The sequence below is a fragment of the Crinia signifera genome, chromosome 4 (assembly GCF_055691185.1).
Source record: "Crinia signifera chromosome 4, ASM5569118v1, whole genome shotgun sequence".
NCBI classification, from domain to species: Eukaryota; Metazoa; Chordata; class Amphibia; order Anura; family Myobatrachidae; genus Crinia; species Crinia signifera.
This window is the reverse complement of record NC_139220.1, coordinates 83,674,368-83,692,797: the sequence shown is the minus strand read 5'-3', so window position 1 is coordinate 83,692,797 and position 18,430 is coordinate 83,674,368. Positions and strand designations below refer to the sequence as shown.

At 41.1% G+C, this 18,430-nt stretch overlaps 1 pseudogene; it reads left to right on the top strand.

Moving 5' to 3' along the window:
* Positions 1–17,687: 17,687 nt before the first annotated feature.
* LOC146077289 (5S ribosomal RNA) lies at positions 17,688–17,807 on the top strand (annotated as a pseudogene).
* Positions 17,808–18,430: the final 623 nt, after the last annotated feature.

Sequence of the window (18,430 nt, the reverse complement as noted above, 5' to 3'; positions counted from 1 at the left end):
GGTAATACATTTTGTTCACTCTAGATTCTGTTGCTGCTATTTGTCCTGTACCTTTTATATTTGAGAGACTGACCTTAATCATATGAATAGGATCTGGGAGAAATTAAACTCATTTGCAGCAGGTTTTTTCTGTATATACCAAAGACAATGGGTTAAATGAACTAAGATGGGAGTTCTATTGAAGATGGGGTGCTTCCCATAGCAGCCAATCAGATCTTGATCAGAATATGATTTGTTGCTATGGTCAACATCCTATCTTGAATAGAACTCCCATCTTAGTAAATTTGCCCCAGTGGGCTTGATTCAGGTCCAGTCTCAATGTACCAATTTTCGGTACACTGCCCAGGACCTATACTATGCATGTGCTGTATAATTCCTACATCCTCGGGTGTTTGGCAGCCTGCCTCCGTTTGGGGGCGTGTTGTGGAAATGCTGAGGCCAGGTTGACAGAGATTTTCTGGCCTCAGGGATACTCATCTGACTGATGGCATCACAGAGTGATCGGAAACTGTGTCCTCGGATGCACAGAGGATCACACAACATGCTGGAGATGTCTACATATACCAGATGGTCTGCATTAGCATAAGTAAGCATCGCTGCTGACTCAGGCCATATATTATGTTAATATTAAAGTAGGTCAATTTCTACAATAGAGCACAAATGACACTATGCATTTTTGATCAATATACAGTATGAGCCAGTCACGTATAATGCAGTCACAGCAGATTTGGTGGCCCACAACCTGCAGCACCTGAAACTCACTGTACATAATTACAAGTCAGCTATTGTATTTAAAAAATAAATGAAATAGAGCACTTGAAAGTGAGATCTAATGTGTGTACACAAACAAAAGAACATAGGTGCATGCCAATAAGTAATAAAACAGTAAAAACAGCTCTCTGTGGAGCAATGGCGGGGATCCGGTGGTGGCGGAGGTAGGGATGAGTGCCGGGGCCGAAGATTTAGATTTGGATTCATCTACGAGATTTGGATTTGGCTTTGTCGAACAGCGGTGAAAAGCTTTCGATTTGGACTTTTTTTTAAAAAATTGTCAAAAAAGCCCAAACCAAGTAATTATGGCATTTTTTTTTGGCCTTTAGTAATATTAACCCCAATAACATTAATTTCCTGGCCTTTCTAGACCATTTGGACCACTTTACTCCTCACAATATTGTTTTTATGGCAAAAGGTTGCACCGAGGTAGCTGGAGAACTATGCTAAGCCACACAATTGTGCGGCACAAACACGTGGCTCATCTAGAAGTGGCACTGCAGCGGCAGTCAGGATGTTTGAAAAACTAGGCCCCAAAAAGACACCTATATGGCTTGATCGTGTTTACGATGTGCAGCCGAGGAGCAATGGGCATTTCCTGCAGCACTTACTTGTTCTGATCTGTTTTTATCAGTTTAATACCCAATAAACCGCCTTAAAAAATATAAACTAGGCCCCAAAAAGCACTTAATGGCAAAAGAGGTGCAAGATGGAATTGCCTCTGGGCCACCCACAATTAAAAAAGCAATGATCCAAAAAAATAGTGCATCATTCATATAATAACGAAAAGCGATCCATACTGTATAATAATCTAATTTCTCAACTCTGTGGTTATTACCAGCCTTCTCTCAATACATTGTCTAATGGGTGGAGGGGATGGGGGTAATTATGTGGCAGATAGAAAAGAGTTCTCCCACCTCTCTAGGACCACTTTTACACCTGGGTTGGAGCTATATACATTTTCAGAAACTGGGGGCTTCCTTCCTAATCGTACATGTCAGTATAACACCCAATAAGACTCCTATCTGGCTTGATCGTGTTTACAATGTGCAGCCGAGGAGCAGTGGGCATTTCATGCAGCACTGACTTGTTTTATCAGTTTAATACCCAATAATCCGTCTAAAAATGTTTTTTTTTTTTAACTAGGCCCCAAAAAGCACATAATGGCAAAAGAGGTGCAAGATGGAATTGCCACTGGGCCAACTCACAATAAAAGTAGCAATGATCCAAAAAAATAGTGCATCATTCATAAAATTTAAATTAATTTCGTAACAAAAAGCGATCCATATAATAAAGTTATTGTTTAGCTCTGTTATTAGCAGACAGGATGGCAGTTTGAAAAAGTAGGCCTCAAAAAGCACATAATGGCAAAAAAAGAGGTGCAAGATGGAATTGTCCCTGGGATAGCCCACCCACCCTTAGGTTGTAATAGGACATTGCGCACTTGACAAACCAGTAATTTCAGCCAGAGGGACTGCCAAACCTGTGACTGAAATAACTGGTTTGTTTGGGCCCCCACAATATGGTACAGACTGACTGATGTCATCATTTGCCATCCTAATCTTCACTCTCAATGTGTACATCCTTGGAATCCTCATCATCACACAATATCAGTTCATCACTGCTGGAATCCTCCATGAGCGATGTCTGTGTTTTGCGATGGAATTTGTGGGAAAGGTGGTATCCGGACTGATCATAGACTGACTCATGATAGACAGTCATATGGTCGACCACTAATGGTACACAGTCACAAGGTGGACAGGGTCAAAAAGTAGACGGTCAAAAGGTCGACAGAGTTTAAAGGTCGACAAACAATAGGTCAACAGGGTCTAAAGGTCGACCTGATAAAAATGTTGACATGGAAAAGGTCGACATGAAAAAAATAGACATGCATTTTTTTACAATATTTTTAGCCAACATGTGCCGACAGGCGGTATTTCATGCCCTACCATCCACTAGGGCATGGTGGGAGAATAAAATAGTGTGTCGAGTGCAGCGCGTCACCGAGCCCGAAGTATGGCGAGCGGACGCGGTACACTTAGACAGTGTCCATGTTGATCTGTGTCAACATAGACACCCTAAAAACATCAAAAAAGCATGTCAACCTTTTTCCATGTCGAACTTTTGACCATGTCAATATTTTTCATGTCGACCTTTTAACCATGTCAACCTTTTATGTGTCGACCTTTCGACCCTATCGACCTTTTGACCCTGTCGACCTTGTGACTGTCGACCATTAGTGGTCGACCATATGACTGTCTATCCTGAGTCAGTCTATGTTTTATACCATAACCGGAAAGTGTCCAATCCCACTTTTCAGGCCATGTAGTACTTTAGACTTGATGTCGTGGTACAGCTCAGGAATGGCTTTCCAGATGAAATGGAACTGAGATGGAATCTTGTACTGGGGACACGCAGCCTCCATTAATTGTGTGAAACCCACACAATTAATGGCAAATATTGGACACACATCCAATACTAACATGGCAGTCATGGCTTCTGTGATCTGCTGTGCCACTGCGTGAGAGCTTAAATACTTGTTTTTCCTATGGGTGCACTACACACAAGGAATAATAAAAGACGAGAAAAATTGATTAGGATGTTTTAAATTTAATTGTTTTTTAATGCGCAGCTTATATAACGCTGCTTGGACGCAGAACAATCACACACCCACCTTCTGACAGTATATACTATGGGTGAACTACACACAAAGAATGAATAATTAAAGACGAGAAAAAATGATTAGGATTTTTTTTATTAAATTGGGTTTTAATGCATAGCTTGTATAATGCTGCTTGGACACAGAACAATCACACACACAACTTGTGGTGTATACTATTGGGGAGCAGAATATAGCAAAAAAATAAAGCACAGCAAAATTTATTCTTATATTGTATTTATTATTTATGGATGGGCCTTGGATAATGCTGCGTGGACCATGCAGGCGGAACAATCACACACTCAACTTGTGGTGTATACTATTGGGTGCAGTATACAGCAAAAAAATAAAGAGCAGCTAAATGTATTTTTATATTGTATTTATTTTTATGGATGGGCCTTTGATAACACCGCGTGGACCGTGGATGAAGAACAAACACACACGGAACTTGTTCTGCTTCTGACAGTAATATATGGTGTATTAGATTCCAGTGACCACACACCACAATTAAATTTTTTCTAACCCAGCACACAAACCCATCTGCAGTCTGCACAGCACAAACCCCTCTGCACTGCACAAACAGCTTTGCTGAGTCTGCACTGACTGCACTGCCACAAACTCCTCTGCACTGCACAACACCCCTCTACACTGCACAAAACCCCTCTAGTCTGCACTGCACAACACCCCTCTGAGTCTGCACAGAACAAACCCCTCTGCAGTCTGCACTGCACAACACCCCTCTGTCTGCACTCTGTCTGCACTGTACACCTCTGCACAACACCCCTCTACACTGCACAAAATCCATCTAGTCTGGACTGCACAACATCCCTGAGTCTGCACTGCACAACACCCCTCTGAGTCTGCACAGCACAAACCCCTCTGCAGTCTGCACTGCACAACACCCCTCTGTCTGCACTGCACACCTCTGCAAAACACCTGTCTGCACACTAGATTAATGTGACAACTGACAACAAGTGATTGATGATTCAAGTTCAAGTTCACCTAGGCTCCTGCACGCAGCACAACTAGCAGAGCTTTGCGCAGCTGGAAGACTGAGGGTGAAATGGTCTTCTGAGAATCCAATGCCAGATTCCCATGTTCGGCCGTGCTCGGGTTTCCGAACAAAGACAGAAACTCGCGGGCACTCGGGCCGGCTATGTTTGGAGCGGTTCAGTTCCGTGGAATCCGAACCGCTCATCTCTAGGCGAAGGTGCACATCGTATATGAGATTGCAGCACTATTGGAGGTCAGAAAGACTAACTGGCCCTAATCTTACCTAACCTCTGGATTTTTCTCCTGGTGGCAGATACAGCAGTTTCCCTGGTTCCAACGTGTTTCGAGGCACTCTGCCTCTTTGTCAAGCGCCCCATGCACTACTTTGATTTCACCCTTTCCCAACGGATTGGGGCGAAAAATCCCATAACAGATGCATTTGATGTTCCTTTAGGTCTGATGAGTGGTCCCGCTGACCTCCAACTTGGACTCACCCTCCTGGCGTCTGGGGGGCGGTCACCTGCTATACATCACATGTGAAAGGAGCGCATGCGATGTATAACATGCGATCTTGCCACCTGGGAAGGTTCCAGGTGATCAGATTGACATACACTGCTGCGATACATTGCAGAAGTGTATGGTCACCTTTAATCTTGCTGACCTCATATATTACTGCAAACTCCTCTACAGTGTGCACCTCTGCCACCAGTGGATCCCCACCATCACTCCAAAGAGAGCTGTAAACAACTCATATTGTTGCATGTTTTCACCGTTTTATTATTTATTGGCATGCACATATGTTCTTTTGTTAGTATACACACATTCAATATCACTTTTATTGCTCTATTTCATTTATTCTTTAAACCTTGTAAACATACATAGAGCTGCTGACAAGCGCAAATTACACTTTTTTTCTACATCTTTTGTACTTGCAGTAGAGATGTGTCTTCATACGTTGTTACCGTGATGCAGGCACATGTACTGTGACATTGCTATGCAGCGGTTTTACCATTCAGTGTAAATGGATTGTCGGTGCGATCATATGCATACACCCGCAAACATCTTCAGTCGTATGTATCGTGGCAACAAGTACGCATCTGTGTGTGCTATTAGAAATAGTCCCGAGAGTGAGCATATATCATGAGAATACAATTTATGGGAATGTATATTTGGTTAATGCTAAAAATAAATACAGCCAGGGACAAACACAAAAAGCCCGGGATAGTTCCTGGAAATGAGAAACAGTAAGAAAAAGTAGAACTGTAATGATCTGACCAGAACGACAAAGGTCAACGCTATGCTGGCACTGTAAACCATAAGGACAAACATATCTATAGCTAAAATTATAATTTCTTGTAATCCAAACCAGAAATTCTGATTTCAAATTCAAAATTCAAATTGCAGGAAGATCCAAACTGGAACTCTGTTAATGTATCGTGATTAATTTGTTGTACTTTTAGGTGCGCTCACCTTTGTTGATTTATGGGATGAAATTTGTTAGGATGAGAGATTCAGAAAGTGAGAGATTTAGTAAGAAATCTCCATTTTTTTTTAACCTTCAATCATTTATACTTCATAATCAAACTGGTTTTAAAGTGTAAATGATTGCTGCTTTAAAAAAACTTTAGATTTATTACCAAATCTCTCTCTTTTTCTGAATCTCTCATCCTATAAAATGCCCCCCCTTTATGTCTGCTGCACCAAACTGATGGGGCATATCCTTACCCTAATTGGTGGGTAGTCAAAGTAGAAAGTTTTATTGGACACCTTATTTTTCCATTTGGTTTAATATGTATTTCTGTGCACACAGGGCAGTATTCATCTGCAGTGCTGGTTACGCTTGGTTATAGAGCTGTTGGATTGGGCTGATTCTAGACACTCTTTTTTTTACCACAATAATGTCCTCTAAACTCTTAAAGCATTTAGCTATTTATTTATCATTTACATAAAGAGCTAACAGTTGTTTTGCCAAAGTTATTCTCCATGTCTTTATTGCAATGTATTTAAATTTGAGGTATTATTACGGAGGTAAATCCTAGGCAACCCTCACCTGGTAGGAGGTTTAAGTAAAGAACCAATGGTAAAATGTGCAGTACAGTATATGATAAATAGACATTATGGGCAGAGTCTCAGTCTGGTGCAGTAAGAAATTCTATGCTTATTAAAAGAATGGGTTATTTGTAATGTAAATGTGTTTCATTTATTATTGTTGACATTTGCTTTACAGTTTGCATGGATTAAAAAACATAATTTTAAAGCCTTTTAAATAATCCCCATTGAAGGAATGTTTCCAATCTGGCTCACAAACTGATTAGATAAGCCAGTATAGCCAAAATATATTATGAACCATGTAGAATTGTACTGCTCACCTCTCAATCACTGCAATGTAAGAATTTCTGGAACACATGCATGTTATAGAAGGTACTTTATGATACATTTTTGACACAAACTATGAATTGATGCTGACAGTCACTTGTCAGTAGTGTTATATCAGTTTACTAGCAGAATACCATATTAAAAATTCTATTACAGGTGGAACCGCTCTCTTTGTTGCCGTAGCTGGGACAATAACCACCATTGCACGACGGTGACTCTGGTGCACGTGCATATCTGACGCTCATGCGCCATTGTCCACGTTCACGATATGCACGTGCACCAGAGTTCACGATGTGCGGCAGCCGCCAGATACTTATATCTGGCAGGCTGGTGGCAACAAAGAGAGCAACTCCATCCGTATGTTGTGATACTGTTTTCATTTAATAACTGCACTTTTATAAGCAATATCTTATTATACATCGGACTTAATATTAACCCTTGAGTACCAGCGTTGCGGTGAGCAAAATATCTGCTAAAAATCACAGTGGCTGTTCTTTTAGTATAAATAAATACAAATACAGCCAAGTCAATTCATTGAAGTTTAGTTAAATATTGCACCCCAAAAAAGAACAGTCGCTGTGAGCGACGTCGGCATTTTTAATGGATATATTTTCAGGATCTCTCACAGCAACATTGGCACTGAAAGGGTTAAGGGATTGCTTCAGGGTTTGCTTAGGACTTTACACACCTATTTTGACAGATTCCTTTGGCACTCAAAGGGTTAAAAAGTGTAACCAGCCTAATGTACTTGTTTAGATGTTGTTGTTTTTTGGTCACTGGTAGTTCTACAAGGATTCTTGATTGGAGTTACCGTATTGCTCTTAGAGCTGTCATTCATCAGATCACCTCTTCATTGCATTTTTCCCAACTCAACTTGAAAGCAGAGATGATTTTCCGCGATAGCATCAGCTGTAGACAGAACTCTTTAAATATATTTCAAAGCTCAGAAGATGTTTGACAAGGAAGGATTTGTGTGAAGGAGAAAAGATTGCTTGGCCTATATTTAAATGCAAATTCTGAAATAATACCGGGTAATGTGGAAGAACCGCTATTCCTATTTGTAAATAAGGCAGCGCATTATCCTTGGCAGTTTTGGAATCATTTATGCATTGAATTTGAAATAAAATTCATAGATTTATTTTTTGTGCGAAGGAAAAACAAAACAAAAACACCAGAAACCACTTATAAATCTGAGTTTAAATGTCACTTCTCAAATGAGCTAATTAATAGTCAGTAGTAACTGCTAATGAGGGGATACACAGGTGTCACTTAGGTTTATATTTACTAAAGCTGTGTACACACGGGGGAGATATATTGCTGAGCAATATATTGCTCAGTTTCTACTTTACATCAGCGACCAGAGATGGTCGCTGATGAAAAAGAAACTGCTGGGGGTAGCCCGGCAGTGGTAATCAGCTGGTCGCAGGAGCATGTTCCTGCGACCAGCGATCACCACAGGGGCAAAAATGGGAGCGCGCACCCGGCGATATATCGCCGGTGCACACTCCCATTGCGGGCAATATGGTCGCTCAGCGACAATATTTCCTGCGATTTTGCACAAAATCGCCCCTGTGTGTACGCACCTTAAGAGACACTTTTAAAAGCAGCAATTTATTTAGCAGTTTCAGCCACTAGATAAAATATTGTTGACGATTTAAGCCCAGAGGCTGAAACAACCAAATTTTCTCAATTGACCCGATTTTCCTGTTCAATGCCTCAATTGACCCAATTTTTCCATAGGAAACAATGTTAAATGGGCCACAGAGGCCAAATAGGCACCCTGAAGTGAATAATGGCCACCCGAATTGTTAACGCCACCCCACGATCAACGTCAACCCGAAGCGTGGCGAGCACAGCGAGCCCGCGAGGGGCGGCGGTACGCGTCCTACGACCTTTTCATACCCCCACTATCCACGTCGGCGTGGAGTTGAGAATAGAAAGTGTGGCGAGCACAGCGAGCCACCGAGCCCGAAGCGTGGCGAGCGCAGCGAGCCCCGCGGGGGGACGCGGATACCTTCACAGGTATCCGTGTCCCCTCGCGGGCTTCACAGCTGTCCGCGTGCGCTCGCCACGCTTCGGGCTCGGTGGCTCGCTGCGCTCGCCACACTTTCTATTCTCAACTCCACGCCGACGTGGATAGTGGGGGTATGAAAAGGTCGTAGGACGCGTACCGCCGACCCTCACTGGCTCGCTGCGCTTGCCACGCTTCGGGTTGACGTTGATCGTGGGGTGGCGTTAACAATTCGGGTGGCCATTATACACTTCAGGGTGCCTATTTGGCCTCTGTGGCCCATTTAACATTGTTTCCTATGGAAAAATCGGGTCAATTGAGGCATTGAACAGGAAAATTGGGTCAATTGAGACATTTAACATTGTTCCCTATGGGAAATCGCGGGCATCTCGTCGGTTGATCGCACCCGATTTTTTAGTGCATTCAATGCCCGAGATGCCCGAGATTTTTTACTAACGATGCCCACGATCAAAATCGTGGGCGCCGTTCTAAGTAAAGAGTACCATAACAAGTTTGTAGAACGGCGGCACTCGCTTTCAACAATAAACTGAGTCCACTCAGTCGCTGTATGTAAACGTTTTCGGTTTATTCAACCTTCATCAGACATATAACAGACAGTGAGTACTCACCAAATATATACAAGTGCCTTAACCCGTTCTCGTGTTCACCCTGTGTGCGCCGTATCTCTTCCCTCCTCCTTCCGTTGTGGGTGCTAGGAGGGGTGTCGATTCCGGCTAGGACGTTACCATGGTAACCTGCAAACAATTTGCGCTGCTAGAGACAGATCTCTGTAGCGGTGTCGTGGAATTTTCTGGACTGCACACAGGAGGATTTCACGAATCTGGGTGTGCACAGCTACATCAGAAAACGTTAGAGATATGCTAACTTAATGAAACAACATTCTAAATATTATGCATGAATCATCATAAGAAGCAATTCAATGGTAATTGTTCATTAAGTCCTGCCGGTGCAACTGTATTCAATCTGAGTATCCAGTATGATTCTCGTTGTAACAGTTTAAGGTTACGGTCTCCCCCTCTGCGGTCCACAGGGATGTGGTCAATCATGATGTATTTTAAACTTGACAAACTGTGCTGGTGTTGTTGGAAATGCTTGGCTACAGGTTGTTCCGCGGGTTTTCCTTCCAAAGCCGATTTAATGGCACTTCTGTGCTGTGCCATCCTTGTTTTAAAGCTGCAGATCGTTTTGCTTATGTAGTACTTACTGCATGGGCAGATTCTGCAATAAACCACATAACTGCTGTGACATCCCAGTTTGTGTTTGATGGAAATTCTATATCCATCATGCGGGTGTTTTATGTAGTCTGCTACAATTAAATACATACACGAAGCGCAACCTGTGCATTTGAAGTTGCCACGTTTTTTTCTAAGGAAATGTGTTTCTAAGGAATTGCCGTCTTGATATTTTGCACCAAATCCCTGAGTGACGCCTTATTTGCCTACAATCACCGTCTATATATATATATATATATATATATATATATATATATATATATATATATATATATATATATATATATATATGTGTGTGAAAAAGACCGTCGTTTTGCGCTACTTATAGCAGCTACTCTATAAGACCTCCCTGTTAGTGAAGGTCAAAAATGGAAATGTATACAGGTGTTGGATATAGAGAGCGCTAGATAGAAACCTCCACCTTACTGTGACATTTAATAGTGGATTCACAATTTACGATTTGTAAACCAATTTTATTTAAAAATAAATGATATAGTCGATATCAGACAATATTCACATAAAACATAGTAAAATTATGATTCAAGCATTTCCAGTGAGTCGAGACCCAATGCGTTTCGCCGGTAACCGGCTTCCTCAGGGGTGGTAGACTCTATGAGAACATAGACAGCCCTTTAGATCTTTTTTAATTATAAAGTACAGTATTTGGTGGTATGTAGAGTTTTGTATACATACCGGGATTCTGAGCTTATGGAAGGTCTGAGAATGAGTTTTTAAAAAAACTTCTTATGACGCTTGGATGACGTCTAAAATTTAAAATACATATACATACATGAAAGGTCTAGAGGATGGGGAACATGTGTATGGGAAAGAGATAAGTAAGCAGGAGGTACCATGTTGAACCTCCTGGAGAGTACATACCCTATGGTGTTGAAAGATCTGTCATACAGATGTCTGTCCAATGTTTATATGGGTGGCGCTGTCCAACGGTTTGGAAAACACCTAAATGATGATGGATTTTAATTTTAAATATAGTGTCCTTTATTTTTATATAAATCAAGACACTGTGAATACTTTCTAGACGGTTTACCCACCGAAAAAATGAACAGGAGGTACCGTGTTAAACTTCTTAGAGAGTACGTACCCTTTGATGTTGGAGGATCTGTCAAACAGTTTTCTGTCAAATACTTATGCGGGTCACGCTGTCCAAAGAATTGGTGAACACCTAAATGGTGAATTTTCATTTTTTAAATATTCAGTATTATGTCCTTTGTTTTTATAAATCGAGACCCTGTTAATAGTATCTAGAGGGTTTCACTACAGAGATTCTCAAATTAAAATGATGCCTGTCTGGGGGTCGTTTGCCGTGGGAAAAAAACTCTCATGTATAAAGGGTCATTTCATTCCCCTAGTGGTGGGACAATCATATGGCGCCTATATCTTTGTGCTTAATACCTATATTTTACAATATGTCATATTGACTTATTCTTTGCTGTAACATATCATATTGACTTATTTTTGGTACAGGGTGGTGGCTTTTACACTTTGAGGTTTTTGAGGATGTGACAATAATTTGTGCTGCTCGTGCAATAGTGCTACATTTACACATGTTACAGTTAGACACATTTAAACATGTTACAGTTGGACACATTACATCCATCTTAAAGTATGGGAAACTATTCAGATGGAGCTTATTGTAATCATACAATACATCATAGAAATACAGTGCTGAATAGGTGCAAGGGCTTACCAGAGGTGTGTGAATCGCTCCTTCTAAGTGTCTGCTTTCAGACTTCTGTAGTATCTGAGCCCCATATAAGGCTACAGGTACCTGACGTCATATCCGGTTCTAATGAGGAGTTTATCCATTCGATTATCGCCTTTGTAGTGGTGGCTCACAATCTATGGTGACTTCCCTTTGTGTGTGATGTTTTACTTTATAGGGTGTTATGTGCCCGGTGTTTAAAAACTCATTATAGGTGGAATGATTCTATCTGAACGCCGTTTGCGTTCCACGTGCGTTCCACTCGGAGCGCAGCGGGGCTGAACTTGCTTCCTGGTAGGAGTGACGTGACTTCCTCTTCCTGATGTAGTGTGTTCCAGGTACGCTCCACTGGACGCCGTTTGCGTTCCAAGTGCGTTCCACTCGGATTGTGAGCCACCACTACAAAGGCGATAATCTAATGGATAAACTCCTCCTCATTAGAACCGGATATGACGTCAGGTACCTGTAGCCTTATATGGGGCTCAGATACTACAGAAGTCTGAAAGCAGACACTTAGAAGGAGCGATTCACACACCTCTGGTAAACCCTTGCACCTATTCAGCACTGTATTTCTATGATGTATTGTATGATTACAATAAGCTCCATCTGAATAGTTTCCCATACTTTAAGACGGATGTAATGTGTCCAACTGTAACATGTTTAAATGTGTCTAACTGTAACATGTGTAAATGTAGCACTATTGCACGAGCAGCACAAATTATTGTCACATCCTCAAAAACCTCAAAGTGTAAAAGGCACCACCCTGTACCAAAAATAAGTCAATATGATATGTTACAGCAAAGAATAAGTCAATATGACATATTGTAAAATATAGGTATTAAGCACAAAGATATAGGCGCCATATGATTGTCCCACCACTAGGGGAATGAAATGACCCTTTATACATGAGAGTTTTTTTCCCACGGCAAACGACCCCCAGACAGACATAATTTTAATTTGAGAATCTCTGTAGTGAAACCCTCTAGATACTATTAACAGGGTCTCGATTTATAAAAACAAAGGACATAATACTGAATATTTAAAAAATGAAAATTCACCATTTAGGTGTTCACCAATTCTTTGGACAGCGCGACCCGCATAAGTATTTGACAGAAAACTGTTTGACAGATCCTCCAACATCAAAGGGTACGTACTCTCTAAGAAGTTTAACACGGTACCTCCTGTTCATTTTTTTGGTGGGTAAACCGTCTAGAAAGTATTCACAGTGTCTTGATTTATATAAAAATACAGGACACTATATTTAAAATTAAAATCCATCATCATTTAGGTGTTTTCCAAACCGTTGGACAGCGCCACCCATATAAACATTGGACAGACATCTGTATGACAGATCTTTCAACACCATAGGGTATGTACTCTCCAGGAGGTTCAACATGGTACCTCCTGCTTACTTATCTCTTTCCCATACACATGTTCCCCATCCTCTAGACCTTTCATGTATGTATATGTATTTTAAATTTTAGACGTCATCCAAGCGTCATAAGAAGTTTTTTTAAAAACTCATTCTCAGACCTTCCATAAGCTCAGAATCCCGGTATGTATACAAAACTCTACATACCACCAAATACTGTACTTTATAATTAAAAAAGATCTAAAGGGCTGTCTATGTTCTCATAGAGTCTACCACCCCTGAGGAAGCCGGTTACCGGCGAAACGCGTTGGGTCTCGACTCACTGGAAATGCTTGAATCATAATTTTACTATGTTTTATGTGAATATTGTCTGATATCGACTATATCATTTATTTTTAAATAAAATTGGTTTACAAATCGTAAATTGTGAATCCACTATTGAATGTCACAGTAAGGTGGAGGTTTCTATCTAGCGCTCTCTATATCCAACACCTGTATATATATATATATATATATATATATATATATATATATATATATATTATACACAGCAGTATTAAGTGGCTGGCCGCTATTTCCTTTTCCTTCGGGTTTAGCAGCAGAGCCAGGCTGGCCGGAGGCAGAAACGATCCTATTTCTCCTGACTGACAGCTTTGCAGGCAAGGGAGCACTGGTCCTTCTCCGGTGGGAGAAGTTCCAGGCAGCGTTCAGCGTTTGACACCCCGAACAGTGCAGGAGGTGGTGTGCATAAGAGGCTGGTTTCCGGTGCTGTCAGCGAGATCCAGATCCGCCGCTGCCTTCCGGAGCCTTAGTGGCAGCGGAGCGTTCCACTACCCAATGGCAAATATCAAGGTGGTTGAGGGAAGCACCTCTGGTGACGATTCCCCCCTCCCTGATTGTCCCCCACCCGTGTAAGTCTCCTGGTGGGTCCTTACTCTCCCAGTCCGCTGTGTGTACTGTAGTGTACAGTAGTATGTATACTGTGGCTTTGTATTTATGTGTGCATCTGCTGTGTGTATGTATGCTAATGTTTGTTTGTGCATGTTTGTCTGCTGTGTGTAGTGTATGTATGCTATGTGTGTGTACACAATGTATATATGCTACTGTATGTATGTGTGTGTGTGTGTTTATGTATGTATGTATGTATGTACAAGTGTATGTATAGTCATCAACTACCAGTGCAACATACTGTGAATCTCATTATTAAGATCTCATTGCAGTGGTGGCTACTGTTGTTACACTATACTATACATGTCCTATCCCTCCCCTCTAGTGCCTGACTCTAACATCTGCACCCCACCGCCTACACCTAACACCCTGCATCGCATCATAACCATAATTCCCACCACTAGTGTCCATATCTAACCCCCTTTTTCCCAGGTGCAAGCTAGCGTTCTCTGCATACTCATTGATTGGGATTCTGTCGACAGCATCCTGATCGGATCGCAGTTCTGGAGCCACTCATTTGAAGGCAGTAGGGATGCTGGCATCGTTATACTGAACGCCGGCATCCTGACCATCGGATGCTGACTATGGGCCTTATCCTAGTTCACTCTTAGAGGCAAATTCCTTCTCAGATGGACAAAACCATGTGCACTGCAGGGGGGGCAGATGTAACAGGTGCAGATAGAATTAGATCTGGGTGAGTTATTTTGTTTCTGTGCAGGGAAAATATTGACTGCTTTATTTTTACACTGCAATATAGATGCATAGATTTGAAGAAAAACCCCACCCAAATCTAACTCTCTCTGCACAAGTAACATCTGCCCACCTGCAATGCACATGGTTTTGTCCATTTCAGAAGGAATTTGCCTCTAAGAGTGAACCAGAATAAGGCCCTATATCCCGTACGGAACCTCCCCCCTCCCATGAAAATCCTGCGTTTGCCCCTGGCACTCTCATTCCATATGTAACATTCCAGCCCCTCTTCACATTTGTGGAAATATGACTGTGTTTGTTCAAAGTGGGAACATGGCTTAACCACATGGGGTCTGCTGTTGAATTGTGGGGGACCCGGTGTCACACCACTGAATTTGTGAATAGTGCTTTCCAAACTATTCATGCAGCATACATTTGTCACTGCTCTTGTATGCAAAACAGCAAGTGAGAAAGACACCGCCTAACCTTTTCCCAATGCAGGATAGTGCGGTAAGCGGGTGGAATAGCAGGACAGTGTGAATATGCTGCCTTAACCGAGCCAATTAGAAGGTCTGTATTCTCCAGGTAATAGACCTTTTTATCCTATGCAGTTGCCCATGGTACAGTTGCCCATGGTGCATCATCAAGAAAGAAATATCTCTGTGGCACCTCTTTGGAGTTTACCTATTAATAGCTACTGTTAGATGCCCTGGAACATGAATTCAAAGTCAGTGTGCCAAGGAGGAGCCTTTCATACCACGTGGTAATCATGGACTACAGATGTATCCTCCTGTGTTGTTGCTGTGTCATACAGTGCTACAAAGCATCACTGCTATGTATACAGATCACAGTATGCAAGGCTAATTCACACCCATGGTGGACACATCTGTATTCCCTGGCACGCACACTTATAGAGCAATCTAGCGGACCTGGTGACATTGCACTGTAATAAGGACATTTCATGATTTGCCAAGAGGCACTGCACTATGAGGAGTGAGGAGATGTCAATCTGGGACTGTTACTGGCATATTCACAGCCATCAGAGACAGTTCTGAGGAAGAAGTGGATCAAACCCCCCCCCCCTTCTTATCATCTCCCAAAATGTGACTATTCGAGCAAGGCTTTGGTCTGTAACTCCCATCCCCTTTGCTTCACTATGGCTGATGTTTTGTTTATGTGTTTTTCTATTTATTTATTCATTCACCCCTCCTTTATGTATCTGATTTTAAGTAAAGCTTTTGACAGTTTTATACATACATGAAATGCCGGCATTTTTAAAAGATACAACCTCAGTTTTAAATCTCTTTAGAAGTTTTACATGGAAGGATTCTTTTTATTGGGCCACGATAGATGTCCAGTCACTGTACACATGCATAGAACATGAAGTTGGAATCAAAGCATGCAAAGAATTCCTGGAGGAGGACGACACAATCACCCCTCAACATAAAACTTTTATATGCGACATCATGATGTTCATTTTAAGTTACAATTATTTTAAGTTTTTAGACCAGTTTTTTCTACAGAGATGTGGCACAGCGATGGGCACTATCTTCGCACCAAGCTTTGCTAATCTTTTTATGGGGTACTGGGAAAAACGTTTTATCTACACAGACCATGCTTTTATGGACAATGTCAAGTTTTACAGAAGATATATTGATGACATTTTAATCGTGTGGGAAGGCGATGAAGATATGTTTTCCGATTTTTTGAAATACATCAGTAATAACCAAATGAATCTCAAATTCACCTCGAACATTAACAAAACCCAGATCGAGTTTCTAGACCTGATACTGGTAGGTGAGGGTACCGAAGTGCACACAAAGAATTTTATCAAGCAAGTTGACACAAATAGCTATCTCCACTATAAAAGCAATCACTTACGGAAATGGAAGGAGAACATCCTGTTCTCCCAGTTCAACCGTATCAAAAGGAATTGTAACAAGGAAGAAGAATGTGCCACCCAACTTGAATTATATAAGCAAAGATTTGAAGAAAAAGAATATCCCACCGAAGTTTTAAATAATGCATTATCCAAAGTCAACACCATTCAAAGAGATGACCTACTAGAATATAACAAAAAAGAAGAGAAAAAGGAAACAGTATCTTTCATCACCACTTATAACCAACACGAGTTCAAAATTAAACAGAGCCTTAAAAGACACTGGAACGTACTCCTAATGGATCCCACCCTGAAGGACATCTTACCGCCCAACCCGCAAGTAATATTCAAGAAATCTAAAAACTTGAAAGACATCCTAGCACCAAGCCTCCTAAAGAATCCGCAAACAAACACAGGAATCAAGTGTGTAGGCTCCTACAAATGTGGGAAATGTAACATATGCAAATTTGTTCATCCAAACAGGAAAAAGTTCACCAATTACAATAACACCAAGGACTACACCATTAAAGATTTCATCAACTGCAATACAAGCTCAGTAATTTATCTTCTGGAATGCCCTTGTAACCTGAAATATGTAGGAAAAACCAAGAGACCCCTGAAACTGAGGATCCAGGAACATAACCGCAACATCAAGAATAAGATAGACAGCCACGCCATCTACAAACATTTTGAAAGTCACCATAACGCCAATCCTGATGGACTAACCTTTAAGGCAATCAAATGGGTCAAAATGGGACCAAGAGGTGGAGATTTGGCGACAAGATTATCCCAGAGAGAAATGTACTGGATTTTCGAGCTGGATACCATGCATCCACAGGGTTTCAATGACAGCTATGAAATAGCACCATTCTTATAAGGTCAAAATGTATCACTACCATTTTCTACTGGCACCTCTCTTATCACAACTTTTGTACACTTCTTTTAAACCCTTTTAAAATATTTATTAAATAAAATAAAGATTATAAACATCACAAAGAGTGTCATCGTATTTATCTACAGTCAAACCACACTATGTGACGCCCAATCTCGTCCGATCTTGGAAGCTAAGCAGTGTTGGGCCTGGCTAGTACCAAGAAGGGAGACCCCTTGGGAAAATCAGGTGCTGTAGTGACAAAAATGATGACCGACCCTGATGTTAATACTTAGTAACATTCCTACCTCAACTCACCACAACTTACTCTGATTTATTATAACCTACTTAGTATGACTTATTCTTAACCTATTAAGCACCATCAATTCCTATTTATTCTATATTATAGCTATATAACACATGTATATATGCACATGTAAATTAAATATTAATGTATAGTCCTCACCCTTCCTAATATCACCTTCCTTTTCTTTCCAATACACCTCTTATTTAAAATGAACTTGGAGAAATCCCGTTATTCATATATATATAAGCACTCAGCACCACATCCTCTTTACTGCATCAGAATAAAAGTATGCAGCACCATATCTAAATGTAAAAAATCAGATTATCCCCATTCTTTTTTCTGTTCCACAAGCGCTAATATGTGCAGCACCACTAGATTTTAGAATACATTATATATATCCACGATCCCCGTTCTTTTACTTTCATGAATTGTGTATCTCTAATAAATTGCCTCCACAAAGATGGCCGCCGCATTATAATTCTTAGAGTATAGAAGCACATTAGCACTTTATTCTCAATATAAACCACTGAATATCCCTTATTAAGGTTACTCTGTAAGCGCAGAATGTACAGTTACG